The 17,799-nt window shown below is 42.0% G+C and overlaps 1 pseudogene; it reads right to left on the bottom strand.

Moving 5' to 3' along the window:
* Positions 1-13,643: 13,643 nt before the first annotated feature.
* Positions 13,644-14,720, bottom strand: LOC125524950 (annotated as a pseudogene).
* Positions 14,721-17,799: the final 3,079 nt, after the last annotated feature.

Below are 17,799 nucleotides of genomic sequence, written 5' to 3'. Positions count from 1 at the left end.
AAATTGATAAAAGTGGGATGGAAGAAATTAAAACCCTAGATGTTGCTAAACCCACTATTATGGATTTCAAGGAATTTAACTATGAAAATTGCTCTTTGATTGATTGTATTTCCTTGTTGCAATCCGTGCTAAATTCTCCACACGCTTATAGTCAAAATAAAGCGTTTACTAAACATATCGTTGATGCCTTGATGCAATCTTATGAAGAAAAACTTGAATTGGAAGTTTCTATCCCTAGAAAACTTTATGGATTGCCTACCAAAGATGGCAATACCTAGATCTATCCTTGCTTGTTATGCCTAGCTAGGGGCGTTAAACAATAGCGCTTGTTGGGAGGAAACCCAATTTTATTTTTATTCCTTGGTTTTTGCTCCTGTTTAGTAATAAATAATTTATGTAGCCTCTGTGTTGGTTGTGTTTTTTGTGTTTAATTAGTGTTTGTGCCAAGTAGAACCGTTGGGAAGACTTGGGGAAAGTCTTGTTACACTTGCTGTAAAAAACAGAAACTTTAGCGCTCACGAGAACTGCTGCCATTTTTATTTGGAAAGTAATTTTTAGTTAATTCTTTTTGCAGATGAGTAATAGATAAATTTCTCACGTCCAGAAATTTATTTTAGAATTTTTGGGGTTACAGATCTTGCTCTAGCTTCATATTAGTACAGACTGTTCTGTTTTTGACAGATTCTGCTTTTCGTGTGTTGTTTGTTTATTTTGATGAATCTATGGATAGTAAAATAGTTTATAAACCATAGAGAAGTTGGAATACAGTAGGTTTAACACCAATATAAATAAATAATTAGTTCATTATAGTACCTTGAAGTGGTCTTTTGTTTTCTTTTGCTAACGGAGCTCACGAGATTTTCTACTTTGAGTTTTGTGTTGTGAAGTTTTCAAGTTTTGGGTAAAGATTTGATGGATTATGGAACAAGGAGTGGCAAGAGACTAAGCTTGGGGATGCCCATGGCACCCCCAATATAATCTAAGGACACCTAAAAGCCAAAGCTTGGGGATGCCCCGGAAGGCATCCCCTCTTTCGTCTACTTCTATTGGTAACTTTACTTGGAGCTATATTTTTATTCGCCACATGATATGTGTTTTGCTTCGAGCGTCTTTACTTTTTAGTTTAACACAATCATCCTTGATGTACACACCTTTTGAGAGAGCCATACTTGATTTGGAATTTGTTAGAATACTCTATGTGCTTCGCTTATATCTTTTGAGTTATATAGTTTTGCTCTAGTACTTCACTTATATCTTTTAGAGCAAGGTGGTGGATTTGTTTTATAAGAAACTATTGATCTCTCATGCTTCACTTAGATTATTTTGAGAGTCTTAAACATCATGGTAATTTTCTTAAAATCCTAATATGCTAGCTATTCAAGATTAGTAAAATTTTCTTATGAGTGTTTTGAATACTAAGAGAAGTTTGATGCTTGATGATTGTTTTGAGTATGGGGGTAATAATATCAAAGTCGTGCTAGTTCAGTAGTTGTGAAATTGAGAAATGCTTGTGTTGAAGTTTGCAAGTCCCGTAGCATGCATGTATGGTAAACGTTATGTAACAAATTTGAAACATGAGGTGTTATTTGATTGTCCTCCTTATGAGTGGCAGTCGGGGACGAGCGATGGTCTTTTCCTACCAATCTATCCCCCTAGGAGCATGCGCGTTGTACCGAGGTTTTTGATGACTTGTAGATTTTTGCAATAAGTATGTGAGTTCTTTATGACTAATGTTGAGTTCATGGATTATACGCAGTCTCACCCTTCCATCCTTGCTAGCCTCTTCGGTACCGTGCATTGCCCTTTCTCACATTAAGAGTTGGCGCAAACTTCGCCGGTGCATCCAAACCCCGTGATATGATACGCTCTTTCACACATAAACCTGCTTATATCTTCCTCAAAACAGCCACCATGCCTACCTATTATGGCATTTCCATAGCCATTCCGAGATATATTGCCATGCAACTTTCCACCATTTCGTTTATCATGACACATTCATCATTGACATATTGCTTAGCATGATCATGTAGTTGACATAGTATTTGTGGCAAAGCCACCGTTCATAATTCTTTCATACATGTCACTCTTGGTTCATTGCATATCCCGGTACACCGTGGGAGGCATTCATATAGAGTCATACTTTGTTCTAGTATCGAGATGTAAATAAATGGAAGTGTGATGATCATTATTTTCTAGAGCATTGTCCCAAGTGAGGAATTATAAAAAAAGGACAAATGAAAAAAAAAGAGAAAGGCCAAAAAATGAGAGAAAAAGAGAGAAGGTACAATGTGTTACTATCCTTTGCCACACTTGTGCTTCAAAGTAGCACCATAATCTTCATGATAGAGTCTTTTGTTTTGTCACTTTCATATACTAGTGGGAATTTCATTATAGAACTTGGCTTGTATATTCCAACAATGGGCCTCCTCAAGTGCCCTAGGTCTTCGTGAGCAAGCAAGTTGGATGCACACCCACTTAGTTTCTTTTGTTGAGCTTTCATACATTTATAGCTCTAGTGCATCCGTTGCATGGCAATCCCTACTCCTTGCATTAACATCAATCGGTGGGCATCTCCATAGCCCATTGATTAGCCTCGTTGATGTGAGACTTTCTCCTTTTTGTCTTCTCCACATAACCCCCCTCATTATATTCTATTCCACCCATAGTGCTATGATGTCCATTGCTCGCGATCATATATTGCGTGAAAGTTTATAGGTTTGAGATTACTAAAGTATGAAACAATTTCTTGGCTTGTCATCAGGGTTGTGCATGATGAGATCATTCTTGTGTGACGAAAATGGAGCATGACTAAACTATATGATTTTGTAGGGATGAACTTTCTTTGGCCATGTTATTTTGAGAAGACATAATTGCTTAGTTAGTATGCTTGAAGTATTATTATTTTTATGTCAATATGAACTTTTGTCTTGAATCTTTTGGATCTGAATATTCATTCCACAATTAAAGAAGAATTACATCAAAATTATGCCAAGTAGCACTCCGCATCAAAAATTCTGTTTTTATCATTTACCTACTCGAGGACGAGCAGGAATTAAGCTTGGGGATGCTTGATACGTCTCCAACGTATCTATAATTTTTGATTACCCCATGCTATATTATCTAATGTTTTGGACATTATTGGGCTTTATTATCCACTTTTATATTATTTTTGGGACTAACCTATTAAACCGGAGGCCCAGCCCAGAATTGTTGTTTTTTGCCTGTTTTAGGGTTTCGAAGAAAAGGAATATCAAACGGAGTCCAAACGGAATGAAACCTTTGGGAACGTGATTTTCTCAACGAACAAGACCCAGGAGACTTGGACCCTACGCCAAGACACAAAAGAGGAGGCCACGAGGTAGGGGGGCGTGCCTACCCTCCCCCCCCCCAAGCGCCCCCCCACCCCCGTGGGCCCCATGTTGCTCCACCGGCGTACTCCTTCCTCCTATATATACCTACGTGCCCCCAAATGATCAGACACGGAGCCAAAACCCTAATTCCACCGCCGCAACTTTCTGTATCTACGAGATCCCATCTTGGGTCCTCTTCCGGAGCTCCTCCGGAGGGGGCATCGGTCACGGAGGGCTTCTACATCAACACCATAGCCCCTCCGATGAAGTGTGAGTAGTTCACCTCAGACCTACGGGTCCATAGTTAGTAGCTAGATGGCTTCTTCTCTCTTTTTGGGTCTCAATACAATGTTCTCCCCTCTCTTGTGGAGAACTATTCGATGTAATCTTCTTTTTGCGGTGTGTTCGTTTAGACCGATGAATTGTGGGTTTATGATCAAGTCTATCTATGAACAATATTTGAATCTTCTCTGAATTCTTTGATGTATGATTGGTTATCTTTGCAAGTCTCTTCGAATTTTCAGTTTGGTTTGGCCTACTAGATTGATCTTTCTTGCAATGGGAGAAGTGCTTAGCTTTGGGTTCAATCTTGCGGTGTCCTTTCCCAGTGATAGTAGGGGCAGCAAGGCACGTATTGTATTGTTTCCATCGAGGATAACAAGATGGGGTTTTCATCATATTGCATGACTTTATCCCTCTACATCATGTCATCTTGCTTAAGGCATTACTCTATTTTCATTAACTTAATACTCTAGATGCATGCTGGATAGCAGTCGATGAGTGGAGTAATAGTAGTAGATGCAGGCAGGAGTTGGTCTACTTGTCTCGGACGTGATGCCTATATACATGATCATGCCTAGATATTCTCATAACTATGCTCAATTCTGTCAATTGCTCAACAGTAATTTGTTCACCCACCGTAGAATACTTATGCTCTCGAGAGAAGCCACTAGTGAAACCTATGGCCCCCGGGTCTATCTTCGTCATATTAATCTCCTACTACTTAGTTATTTCCTTTGCTTTTACTTTACTTTGCATCTTTATCACAAAAATACCAAAAATATTATCTTATCATATCTATCAGATCTCACTCTCGTAAGTGGATGTGTAGGGATTGACAACCCCTTATCGCGTTGGTTGCGAGGATTTATTTGTTTTGTGCAGGTGCGAGGGACTCGTGCGTAGCCTCCTACTGGATTGCTACCTTGGTTCTCAAAAACTGAGGGTAACACTTACGCTACTTTGCTGCATCATCTCTTCCTCTTCAGGGAAAACCAACGCAGTGCTCAAGAGGTAGCAATGCCCCAATCATAAGCTCTCAAGAGAAATTATTATTCAAAAAAATTATGCTCGGCTTTCTCTCAATAATCGCTCCATGCTCGATACTTCTTGTACTGGTCCTTTTATGATGAAGACTATTGAATTCAAATGGGATTTATCGGAAAGAATTAAACGCAACTCTGAAGATTGGGAACTCGAGAAGGTAAGGAGTCAGGTATAACTTCTAAGTTTTATTGTGTTAAATATTTTATGGATACCGATGTTTTTCGTGAATTTAGCACTAAATATGGACTTGACTGTGAGATAGTAGCTTCTTTCTGTGAATCATTTGCTACTCATGTTGATCTTCGTAAGGAGAAGTGGTTTAAATATCATCCTCCCATTGAAGTAAAAGTTGTTGAACCTATTAAAGTTGAAGAAAATACTATCACTTATAATGTTGATCCTATTGTTCCTACCGCTTATATTGAGAAACCACCTTTCCCTGTTAGAATAAAAGATCATGCTAAAGCTTCAAATGTGGTTCATAAGAGTAATGATAGAACACCTACACCCCCTGAGCAAATTAAAGTTGAACCTAGTATTGCTATGGTTAAGGATCTCTTGGTCGATAATATTGATGGGCATGTTATGTACTTCTGTGATGAAGCTGCTAGAATTGCTAGACCCGATACTAAAGATAAACATAGACATGTTGTAGGCATGCCTGTTGTTTCTGTTAAAATAGGAGATCATTGCTATCATGGCTTATGTGACATGGGTTCTAGTGCAAGTGCAATGCCTCATTCCTTATACAAAGAAATTATGCATGATATTGCACCTGCTGAGATAGAAGATATTGATGTTACTATTAAGCTTGCCAATAGAGATACTATTTCACCAGTTGGGATTGTTAGAGATGTTGAAGTCTTGGGAAAGTTAAATATCCCACTGATTTTATTGTTCTTGGTTCCCCACAAGATAACTTTTGTCCCATTATATTTGGTAGACCCTTCTTGAATACTGTTAATGCTAAGATATACTGTAAAAAGGATATTGTTACTGTTGGTTTAGGGGATATGTCTCATGATTTTAATTTTGCTAAATTTCATAGACAACCCCATGATAAAGAATTGCCTAGTAAAGATGATATTATTGGTCTTGCTTCTATTGTTGTGCCTCCTGATGATTCTTTAGAACAATATTTGCTAGACCATGAAAATGATATGTTTATGAATGAAAAAACGGAGATAGATGAAGTATTCTTTAAACAGGGACCTATTTGAAACACAACTTGCCTGTTGAAATTCTAGGGGATCCTCCTCCACCCAAGGGTGATCCCGTGTTTGAGCTTAAAGCCATAAAGCATTACCTGATACTCTTAAATATGCTTATCTTGATGAAAAGAAGATATATCCTATTATTGTTAGTGCTAACCTTTCAGAGCAGGAAGAAGAGAAATTATTGAAAATTCTGAAGAAGCACTGTGCTGCTATTGGATATACTCTTGATGATCTTAAGGGCATTAGTCCCACTCTATGCCAGCACAAAAAAAATGGAGAAAGATGCTAAACCGGTTGTTGATCACCAACGATGGTTAAATCCTAAGATGAAATAAGTAGTAAGAAATGAAATACTAAAGCTTCTAGAGGCAGGTATAATTTATCCTATTGCTGATAGTCAGTGCGTATGTCCTATCCATTGTGTCCCTAAGAAGGGAGGTACTACTGTTGTTCCTAATGATAAAGATGAATTGATCCCACAAAGAATTGTTACAGGTTATAGAATGGTAATTGACTTCTGCAAATTAAATAAAGCTACTAGAAAGGATCATTACCCTTTACCTTTTATTGATCAAATGCTAGAAAGATTATCCAAACATACACATTTTTGCTTTCTGGACGGTTATTCTGGTTTCTCCCAAATACCCGTGTCGAAAGAGGATCAGGAAAAGACCACTTTTACTTGCCCTTTCGGTACCTTTGCTTATAGACGTATGCCTTTTGGTTTATGTAATGCACCTGCTACCTTTCAAAGATGTATGACTGCTATATTATTTGACTTTTGTGAAAAGATTGTTGAGGTTTTCATGGATGATTTTTCCGTGTATGGAATTTCTTTTGATGATTGCTTAAGCAACCTTGATCGAGTTTTGCAGAGATGTGAAGAAACTAATCTTGTCTTGAATTGGGAGAAGTGCCACTTTATGGTTAATGAAGGTATTGTCTTGGGGCATAAATTTTTTGAAAGAGGTATTGAAGTTGATAAAGCTAAAGTTGACGCTATTGAAAAGATGCCGTGTCCTAAGGACATTAAAGGTATAAGAACTTTCCTTGGTCATGCCGGTTTTTATAGGAGGTTCATTAAAGACTTCTCCAAAATTTCTAGGCCTCTGACTAATCTCTTACAAAAAGATGTTCCTTTTGTCTTTTATGATGATTGTGTAGAAGCATTCGAAATACTTAAGAAAGCCTTGATTTCTGCACCTATTGTTCAGCCACCTGATTGGAATTTACCCTTTGAAATTATGTGTGATGCTAGTGATTATGCTCTAGGTGTTGTCTTAGGGTAAAGAGTTGATAAGAGATTAAATGTTATCCAATATGCTAGTAAAACTCTAGACAGTGCCTAGAGAAATTATGCTAATACTGAAAAAGATTTTTTAGCAGTTGTATTTGCTTGTGATAAGTTTAGACCTTATATTGTTGATTCTAAAGTAACTGTTCACACTAATCGTGCTGCTATTAAATATCTTATGCAAAAGAAAGATGCTAAACCTAGACTTATTAGATGGCTTCTCTTGCTACAAGAATTTGATTTGCATATTATTGATAGAAAGGGAGCTGAGAACCCCGGTGTAGACAACTTGTCTAGGTTGGAAAATGTTCTTGATGACCCACTCCCTATTGTTGCTAGTTTTCCTGATGAACAATTAGCTGTCATAAATGCTTCTCATACTGCTCCATGGTATGCTGATTATGCTAATTACATTGTTGCTAAATTTATACCACCTAGTTTCACATACCAACAAAAGAAAAAGTTTTCTATGATTTAAGACATTACTTATGGGATGACCCACACCTTTATAAAGAAGGAGTAGATGGTGCTATTAGACGTTGTGTACCTGAGCATGAACAGGAATAGATCCTACGCAAGTGTCACTCCACGGCTTATGGAGGACACCACACTGGAGATAGAACTGCACATAAGGTATTGCAATCCGGTTTTTATTGGCCTACTCTTTTCGAAGATGCCCGTAAGTTTGTCTTGTCTTGTGATGAATGTCAAAGAATTGGTAATATTAGTAGACGTCAAGAAATGCCTATGAACTATTCAGTTGTTATTGAACCATTTGATGTTTGGGGCTTTGATTATATGGGACCGTTTCCTTCCTCTAATGGGTATACACATATTTTAGTTGCTGTTGATTACGTTACTAAGTGGGTAGAAGCTATTCCAACTAGTAGTGTTGATCATAACACCTCTATTAAGATGCTTGAAGAAGTTATTTTTTCGAGGTTGGGAGTCCCTATATATTTAATGACTGATGGTGGTTCACATTTTATTCATGGTGCTTTTCGTAAAATGATTCCTAAGTATGATGTTAATCATAGAATTGCATCTCCATACCACCCATAGTCTAGTGGTCAAGTAGAACTTAGTAATAGAGAGATTAAATTAATTTTGCAAAAGACTGTTAATAGATCTAGAAAGAATTGGTCCAGGAAACTTGATGATGCATTATGGGCCTATAGAACTACATATAAAAATCATATGGGTATGTCTGCCTATAAAATGGTTTATGGAAAAGCATGTCAGTTACCTCTCGAACTAGAACATAAGGCATATTGGGCCATTAAAGAGCTCAATTATGATTTCAAACTTGCCAGTGAGAAGAGACTATTTGACATTAGCTCACTTGATGAGTGGAGAACCCAGGCCAACGAGAATGCCAACCTATTTAAAGAAAATGTTAAAAGATGGCATGACAAAAGGATACAAAAGCGTGAGTTTAATGTAGGTGATTATGTTCTGTTATATAACTCCCGTTTAAGATTTTTTGCAGGAAAACTCCTCTCTAAATGCGAAGGTCCTTACATTATCGAGGAGGTTTGTCGTTTCGGTGCCATAAAAATCAACAACTTTGAAGGCACAAATCCGAAGGTGGTGAACGGTCAAAGAATCAAACATTATATCTCAGGTAATCCTAAATGTTGAAACCAATGTTATTTACCGTAACCCTGGAGGAGTACATAAGGGACACTTTCCAGAACGTTTCAGACTCCGAAAAGGAATAGGTATGTGGTACGGTAAGTAAACCGACTCCAAAACAGTTCTAATAGCAATTTTTCTCCGTTTTGGAATATTTAAGAAAATAGGAAAATAAGAAGTAGTCCGGAAAAGGACACGAGGGTGGAGGGCGCGCCCCCTGCCTCGTGGGCACCTCGTGTGCCCTCCGGACTCCGTTTTCTGCACGATACTTATTTTGGTCGGTAAAAATTCATTATATAATCTCCCGAAGGTTTTGACCCATACCACGCAAATATCTCTTGTTTGTTTCGAGCTGTTTTCTTGACAGATCTAGATGACCATGCGTTCTAAAGGATCACGGAGGTTGATACGTCCATTTTGCATCATGCTTTTATATCGATATTTATTGCATTATGGGCTGTTATTACACATTATGTCACAATACTTATGCCTATTCTCTCTTATTTTACAAGGTTTACATAAAGAGGGAGAATGCATGCAGCTGGGATTCTGGGCTGGAAAAGGAGCAAATATTAGAGACCTATTCTGCACAGCTCCAAAAGTCCTGAAACTTCACGGAAGACATTTTCAGAATATATAAAAAATACTGAGCGCAAGAAGTTCACCAGGGGGGCCACACCCTGCCCACGAGGGTGGGGGCGCCCTACCCCCTGGGCGCGCCCCCTACCTCGTGGGCCCCCTGGTGGCCCTCTGATGTCCATCTTCTGCTATATGAGGTCTTTCGATGAGAAAAAAATCATAAGCCATCTTCTCGGACGAAACTCCGCCGCCACAAGGCGGAACCTTGGCGGAACCAATCTAGGGTCTCTGGCGGAGCTGTTCTGCCGGGGAAACTTCCCTCGAGGGGGAAATCATCGCCATCGTCAGGTGTCAAAACCGGCGGATCTCGGGTAGGGGGTCCCAAACTATGCGTCTAAGGCGGATGGTAACGGGAGGCAGGGGACACGATGTTTTACCCAGGTTCGGGCCCTCTTGATGGAGGTAAAACCCTACGTCCTGCTTGATTAATATTGATGATATGGGTAGTACAAGAGTAGATCTACCACGAGATCGAGAGGCTAAACCCTAGAAGCTAGCCTATGGTATGATTGTATGTTGTAGTTGTTGTCCTACGGACTAAAACCCTCCGGTTTATATAGACACCGGAGAGGGTTAGGGTTACACAAGGTCGGTTACAAAGGAGGAGATATACATATCCGTATTGCCTAGCTTGCCTTCCACGCCAAGTAGAGTCCCATCCGGACACGGACGAAGTCTTCAATCTTGTATCTTCATAGTCTAACAGTCGGCCAATGGATATAGTCCGGCTGTCCGGAGACCCCCTAATCCAGGACTCCCTAGTAGCCCCTGAACCAGGCTTCAATGACGATGAGTCCGGCGCGCAGTATTGTCTTCGGCATTGCAAGGCAGGTTCCTCCTCCTACATACGAAAGAATTTGAATATCTCTACTCCTAATGTCTCAGTTGGTAGGTCGCGTTCCGGGTTTTATTTTCGTCCCACCTCACCCGGTCTTTTTTGGTACTTCTTTGGTACTTGCTCCCACCTCCCGCTCAGCCGAGACGGTTTATTTTCGTACTCCCTCCCACCTTCCAGGTAGTTCCCTCCACGCAAAAAAAATCGAACCAACCAATCTCTACTCCTAATGAAGCAGTTGGTAGCCTCGTACGGTTTATTTTTGTCCCACCTACCATGGTTTTATTTGGTACCTGCTCCCACCTCCCAATTTTGTCGGGTTTTTTTCGTCGGTTTTTTTTTGCCCCCCTCCCACTGGTCGGACAAACCCAACGTTTATTTGTAACACAACGAATTCACATATGGTGATTGATTTCTTCTTTGGTAACCCAACTAACGGATGGTAATCAATCTTCAAATATCAAAACCAAACATACAAGGCAACAATTAATTCATTTTTTTCTGACCGGTTATTTTTCGTCTCCCCTCCCACATACCTTTTCGCTTCACCGCCCACATAAACCCATCGGATTAGTTACCATATAAAAGAATTAATCACAATCAATCAAGCATTGATGGGATATTTCCTTACATTGATGTGATTTTCATTTCTTATCATGAATCATACACGTCAAAAAAAGGTACAGCGTGCGAGTATCGTGGGCACATGCCCTACAAATCCGAAAATGCCTATAAAAATTAAATCAACTATTTTAAATGAATTTTCTGTTCATTTCTGGTGAGATGCACACGAGAGCCAAAACACCGTATCCGTCCCATACAAACACAATACAAGTTTATGATAGTATGTAGCACTCCCTGAGACAACTAACGTCATCGTTCGACCGACACCCAACAAAACAGGGGAAAAAACTTAGCCTTTTTAGAGTATTTTCGAAGATTTGCATCTAACCTTTTTCTTCTCTCTAGTCCTTCGACACATTAAAATGCAATACATATGTGTTCATAAACCAAAGCAACTTCATCACAATCTAGATGTTTAGAGTGAGTCATCCAAGAAGACCCCTAGATAATCTCACATTAAATGTTGGCTGATACTACCCTGAGACGTGCTTTGATCAAAACCAAAAAGGAGAGGAAACCAAGATACCCATCCATTGTACATATAAAGCTAGTGAAAAACATAGAATCTCTACTCTTAATGTCTCAGTTGGTAGGTCGCGTTCCGGATTTTATTTTCGTCCCACCTCACCCGGTCTTTTTTGGTACTTCTTTGGTACTTGCTCCCACCTCCCGCTCAGCCGAGACGGTTTATTTTCATACTCCCTCCCACCTTCCAGGTAGTTCCCTCCACGCAAAAAAAATCGAACCAACCAATCTCTACTCCTAATGAAGTAGTTGGTAGCCTCGTACGGTTTATTTTCGTCCCACCTACCATGGTTTTATTTGGTACCTGCTCCCACCTCCCAATTTTGTCGGTTTTTTTTCATCGGTTTTTTATTCGCCCCCCTCCCATTGGCCGGACAAACCCAACATTTATTTGGTAACACAATGAATTCACATATGGTGATTGATTTCTTCTTTGGTAACCCAACTAACGGATGGTAATCAATCTTCAAATATCAAAACCAAACATACAAGGCAACAATTAATTCATTTTTTCTGACCGGTTATTTTTCGTCTCCCCTCCCACATACCTTTTCGCTTCACCGCCCACATAAACCCATCGGATTAGTTACCATATAAAAGAATTAATCACAATCAATCAAGCATTGATGGGATATTTCCTTACATTGATGTGATTTTCATTTCTTATCATGAATCATACACGTCAAAAAAAGGTACAGCGTGTGAGTATCGTGGGCACATGCCCTACAAATCCGAAAATGCCTATAAAAAATAAATCAGAATCTCTACTCCTAATGTCTCAGTTGGTAGGTCGCGTTCCGGGTTTTATTTTCGTCCCACCTCACCCGGTCTTTTTTGGTACTTCTTTGGTACTTGCTCCCACCTCCCGCTCAGCCGAGACGGTTTATTTTCGTACTCCCTCCCACCTTCCAGGTAGTTCCCTCCACGCAAAAAAAATCGAACCAACCAATCTCTACTCCTAATGAAGCAGTTGGTAGCCTCGTACGGTTTATTTTCGTCCCACCTATCATGGTTTTATTTGGTACCTGCTCCCACCTCCCAATTTTGTCGGGTTTTTTTCGTCGGTTTTTTATTCGCCCCCCTCCCACTGGTCGGACAAACCCAACATTTATTTGGTAACACAATGAATTCACATATGGTGATTGATTTCTTCTTTGGTAACCCAACTAACGGATGGTAATCAATCTTCAAATATCAAAACCAAACATACAAGGCAACAATTAATTCATTTTTTCTGACCGGTTATTTTTCGTCTCCCCTCCCACATACCTTTTCGCTTCACCGCCCACATAAACCCATCGGATTAGTTACCATATAAAAGAATTAATCACAATCAATCAAGCATTGATGGGATATTTCCTTACATTGATGTGATTTTCATTTCTTATCATGAATCATACACGTCAAAAAAAGGTACAGCATGCGAGTATCGTGGGCACATGCCCTACAAATCCGAAAATGCCTATAAAAATTAAATCAGAATCTCTACTCCTAATGTCTCAGTTGGTAGGTCGCGTTTCGGGTTTTATTTACGTCCCACCTCACCCGGTCTTTTTTGGTACTTCTTTGGTACTTGCTCCCACCTCCCGCTCAGCCGAGACGGTTTATTTTCGTACTCCCTCCCACCTTCCAGGTAGTTCCCTCCATGCAAAAAAAAATCGAACCAACCAATCTCTACTCCTAATGAAGCAGTTGGTAGCCTCGTACGGTTTATTTTCGTCCCACCTACCATGGTTTTATTTGGTACCTGCTCCCACCTCCCAATTTTGTCGGTTTTTTTTGTCGGTTTTTTATTCGCCCCCCTCCCACTGGTCGGACAAACCCAATGTTTATTTCGTAACACAATGAATTCACATATGGTGATTGATTTCTTCTTTAGTAACCCAACTAACGGATGGTAATCAATCTTCAAATATCAAAACCAAACATGCAAGGCAACAATTAATTCATTTTTTTCTGACCGGTTATTTTTCGTCTCCCCTCCCACATACCTTTTCGCTTCACCGCCCACATAAACCCATCGGATTAATTACCATATAAAAGAATTAATCACAATCAATCAAGCATTGATGGGATATTTCCTTACATTGATGTGATTTTCATTTCTTATCATGAATCATACACGTCAAAAAGGTACAGCGTGCGAGTATCGTGGGCACATACCCTACAAATCCGAAAATGCCTATAAAAATTAAATCAGAATCAATCAAGCATTGTTGGTATATTTTACTTGTTTTGATGGGATTTTTGTACACGGTACCATTAACTCGATCCTCCCACCGCTGCCCTCCTCACGAGCCTGGACGGCCGATCCTCTCGACGTCTACCCTCATGTGTCCTCGCACCGCCATCATCTTCTTCTCTCCGATCTCCTTGACTAGGAGGACTCCTCTGTGCCCCAGGCCCTGGCCGACGCCGGCGACTCCTCGGTACTCCACCCGCGCCATCACATCCGACGCAGGCAAAACTCCAGCTGATGCCACGGGATCCACATCCTACGCTCGTCGGCCATCTTCCACTCCGGCTGCTGCGTGGTGCCGTCGCTACGGGAGGCAACCTGGCAGGGGCAGACGTAGCCGTCCTCGTGCAGCCCGACCCATGCGTCTAGCTCGACGGCGAAGTAGCCTCGGGCTCTGAAAGGCAGCATCCACTCCCCATGGCGCCTCCACTTGCAGCTCCTGGTGTCGATGGAGTACGTGTCGCAGACCGCCCTGCTCCACGAGGACACGAATATGGTGCGCCCGTCCGGGTGCAGCGCGTAGGAGAAGATCATCTCATCCTTGGTGAAGGGCGTCGGCATGCTTTTCCAGGACCAGTAGGTGGGCAGCAGGTCGTCGTCTTCCGTCGTCGGTGGCTTCGCCATCGCCTCAAAGGACACAGGCCGCTCCATGAAGTGGAAGGCGAACGCGTACAGGCATCGCCGGCGCCGGAGGTCAGGAAGGTGTTGGAGCCACAAAGTAGTGCGTCTCGAACGGGAGGGCCGACGGGCAGTCCGGTGGTGTCAGTGTCGTAGAAGAGGGTTCCGGCGTGTATGTTGCTCGTGGCGATGATGTTGCTGCCCAAGGCTGCGAACTACATGGCACGGCCACGCTCAGGTGACACTAGCCGGAGGACAGGGGGGCGCTGAGGTCGGGACTGTCGGCATCAATCTTGCGGATGGTGAAGCCCTTGTGCCAGTCGTCTAGAACTAGATAGAGGCTCTTCTCCTTGTTGCCGCTGCGGTCGTGGTAGTAGTTGGGCTCATCCTCCTCGCCCTGCCTTCTTTGCTTAGACATCCCACCCCGACTGACTGAATTCTGAAGTATATACCAGAAAAACACGTACGCAGACGAAAACACTCGAATAGATTGGACGTAGCTGGCTAACCACGGGTGATGTAGTATCGATCTACCAGAAGCAACACGGATACGCGCAAGCAATTGATACACACGGGCATGCCTCGTGCCTGCTGATCTTTCTATTGGTCTCTGGGTGTACTGTTTATAGGGGTGCAGGGTAATACGTATATATAGCTATAGCTAGGACTTGCAACATAACCGATTCGGGACAGAACTACTGATCCTACTTGGTGATGGATTCCTGCACAAGCCGGACATGAGACGTGCTTTTTTTCTTGAGGGAAACGCCGCCGCCGCCAGCGCGGAACCCTAGGGCAGGGCGCTAGGATCCCCAAAGCAGGATGGGCAGCGAGGAGCGGCGCAAGGAGGCTGTGTCGGTCGTTCCCGCCACCAGCGCTAAACCCTAGGTATTTACGTTCCGTGTCCTCCCCGCACTCTACGCTGATACATCAGCGAGGAGCTGACGGTGGAAATGCTACTCCTCCCCGAACTCTATGATGCTTGATTCGATCTCGTGGAATGGAGCCATGACGGTGGGCAAGGCTATTGAGTTTGCTCCTAACGCCGGCTTGGGCGATGGGTGGGACGAATGCGAGCAGCGGCCAACGGCGGACATGGACTCAAGCCAGCACAGGTCCACGGCGGTAGAGGAGAGACACCACCCACCACCCATCGATGCAGTGAGGAGTGTGGTGTTCTACAATATGGTAATTGGTAAAAGTTTTTGGTCCTATAATATCAGAGAGAGAGAGAGAGCATATTACATAAAAATAACGCTGAGAATTTAGATGCATTGTTTGTCACGGAGTTGTGACTGGCCAATTTACATGAAATTAATTCCCTTAGTTGTGGTGGAAAATATAATACACCTAATCCATATTGTTATGCACTAGCGTGTGTGTGAGATATAGATGGATTATGGTCTCATACCCAATAAGATGGATATGTGCGTGTGTTAGAGAGAGAGAGAGAGGGGGAGAGGGAGAGAGACAGTGAAGAAGAGGGACGGAAAGAGTGTGTGTGTCAGGATTTGATGGTAAAAAAGGTCGCCAATGTCACTTGATATGTATGAGAATATTAAATGTAATATTAACATGATTAATATTAAACTCTTAAAGTTACGGAAATGTTACCCGTTGCAACGCACGGGCGTTCTTCTAGTAAGGATAGTGTCCGACCCTGCAAAATAAGTTCCACATACCACCATAGAGAGAATAATATTTCCACAAATCCAATTTGCTGACTTGTTTTGGCAACACGACATTACGTCACGGCCCGGTGATTATTCGAATTGTTTCCTAGCCCCACACATAACGCGAGGCAGTTTTTTGACACGTCTTGTCAAAGCAGAGATCGTGTCCCCCTAATTACGGGATTCTCACCAATACGGTCGTGGGTAACCCAACCGTGTCTAGGACTCCTAGATTATAGGCAAGTCCCAAACGGCTACGGAGAGGATGCTTGATAGTCACCCTCTTTATAAAGGGACAAGGCTTTTACTTTTTTTCCTCCCGTGCTCAATCGAATCCTTCCCCCGCCTCGAGTTCTAACACCCAAAGCCCAGGTTAGGTGCTTCGAACCTTCAATCATGTCCGGATCTAGCCTTCAAGGCCGGTGGATGCCCTCCTCCGTTACGGAAGAGGATATCAAGAAGTTGAGGGAGGCCAGATACCTGACCACCGAGGTTTCGCATCGGCTGCCTGCCCGAGGGCAGGTCGTCCCTACTCCTGAACCCAACGAGAATGTTGTGTTCATCTCCCACTTCTTCCGAGGTCTAGGCCTTACCTTGGATCCCTTTGTTAGGGGTTTGATGTACTATTATGGGCTAGATTTCCACGATCTAGCCCCAGACTCCTTTCTCCACATCTCGACATTCATTGTCGTGTGTGAGGCCTTCCTCCGCATTACCCCTCACTTCGGCCTGTGGCTCAAGACCTTTGACGTGAAGCCGAAGATGGTCGAGGGGCAGTATGCAGCGTGCGGAGGCGCATTAATAAGCAAGGTAGCAGGAGATCCTTGGCCCAAAGGTTCCTTTCCAGAGGTGTCCGGATTATGGCAACAAGAATGGTTTTACATCATAGCTCCTAGAAGTGCCAAGTGGGTGGCTGCCCCTGCTTTCCGCTCGGGCCCTCCACCACAACTGATGTCATGGATTAGCAGAGGACTGAGCTGGGGTCCAGCCAAGGACGTGCCTTAACTGCAGAGCCGCATTTGCGATCTCTTAGAAGGAGATTTCAGTCTAGTTATGGTGGCGCAAGTCATGCTGGTTCGTCGAGTCTAGCCTTGCAACGCTGGCTCCTCCGCATATGGTTTTTATTGGCCTACTCTCTTCAAGGATGCCCGTAAGTTCGTCTTATCTTGTGATGAATGTCAAAGAATTGGTAATATTAGTAGACGTCAAGAAATGCCTATGAATTATTCAGTTGTTATTGAACCATTTGATGTTTGGGGCTTTGATTATATGGGACATTTTCCTTCCTCTAATGGATATACACATATTTTAGTTGTTGTTGATTACGTTACTAAGTGGGTAGAAGCTATTCCAACTAGTAGTGTTGATCATAACACCTCTATTAAGATGCTTAAAGAAGTTATTTTTTCGAGGTTGGGAGTCCCTATATATTTAATGACTGATGGTGGTTCACATTTTATTCATGGTGCTTTTCGTAAAATGATTCCTAAGTATGATGTTAATCACAGAATTGCATCTCCATACCACCCATAGTCTAGTGGTCAAGTAGAACTTAGTAATAGAGAGATTAAATTAATTTTGCAAAAGACTGTTAATAGATCTAGAAAGAATTGGTCCAGGAAACTTGATGATGCATTATGGGCCTATAGAACTACATATAAAAATCATATGGGTATGTCTGCCTATAAAATGGTTTATGGAAAAGCATGTCAGTTACCTCTCGAACTAGAACATAAGGCATATTGGGCCATTAAAGAGCTCAATTATGATTTCAAACTTGCCAGTGAGAAGAGACTATTTGACATTAGCTCACTTGATGAGTGG

This window comes from Triticum urartu, chromosome 7 (assembly GCF_003073215.2).
Source record: "Triticum urartu cultivar G1812 chromosome 7, Tu2.1, whole genome shotgun sequence".
Classification (NCBI taxonomy): domain Eukaryota; kingdom Viridiplantae; phylum Streptophyta; class Magnoliopsida; order Poales; family Poaceae; genus Triticum; species Triticum urartu.
The sequence above is the reverse complement of the archived record's forward strand: the minus strand, read 5'-3'. Positions and strand labels throughout refer to the sequence as shown.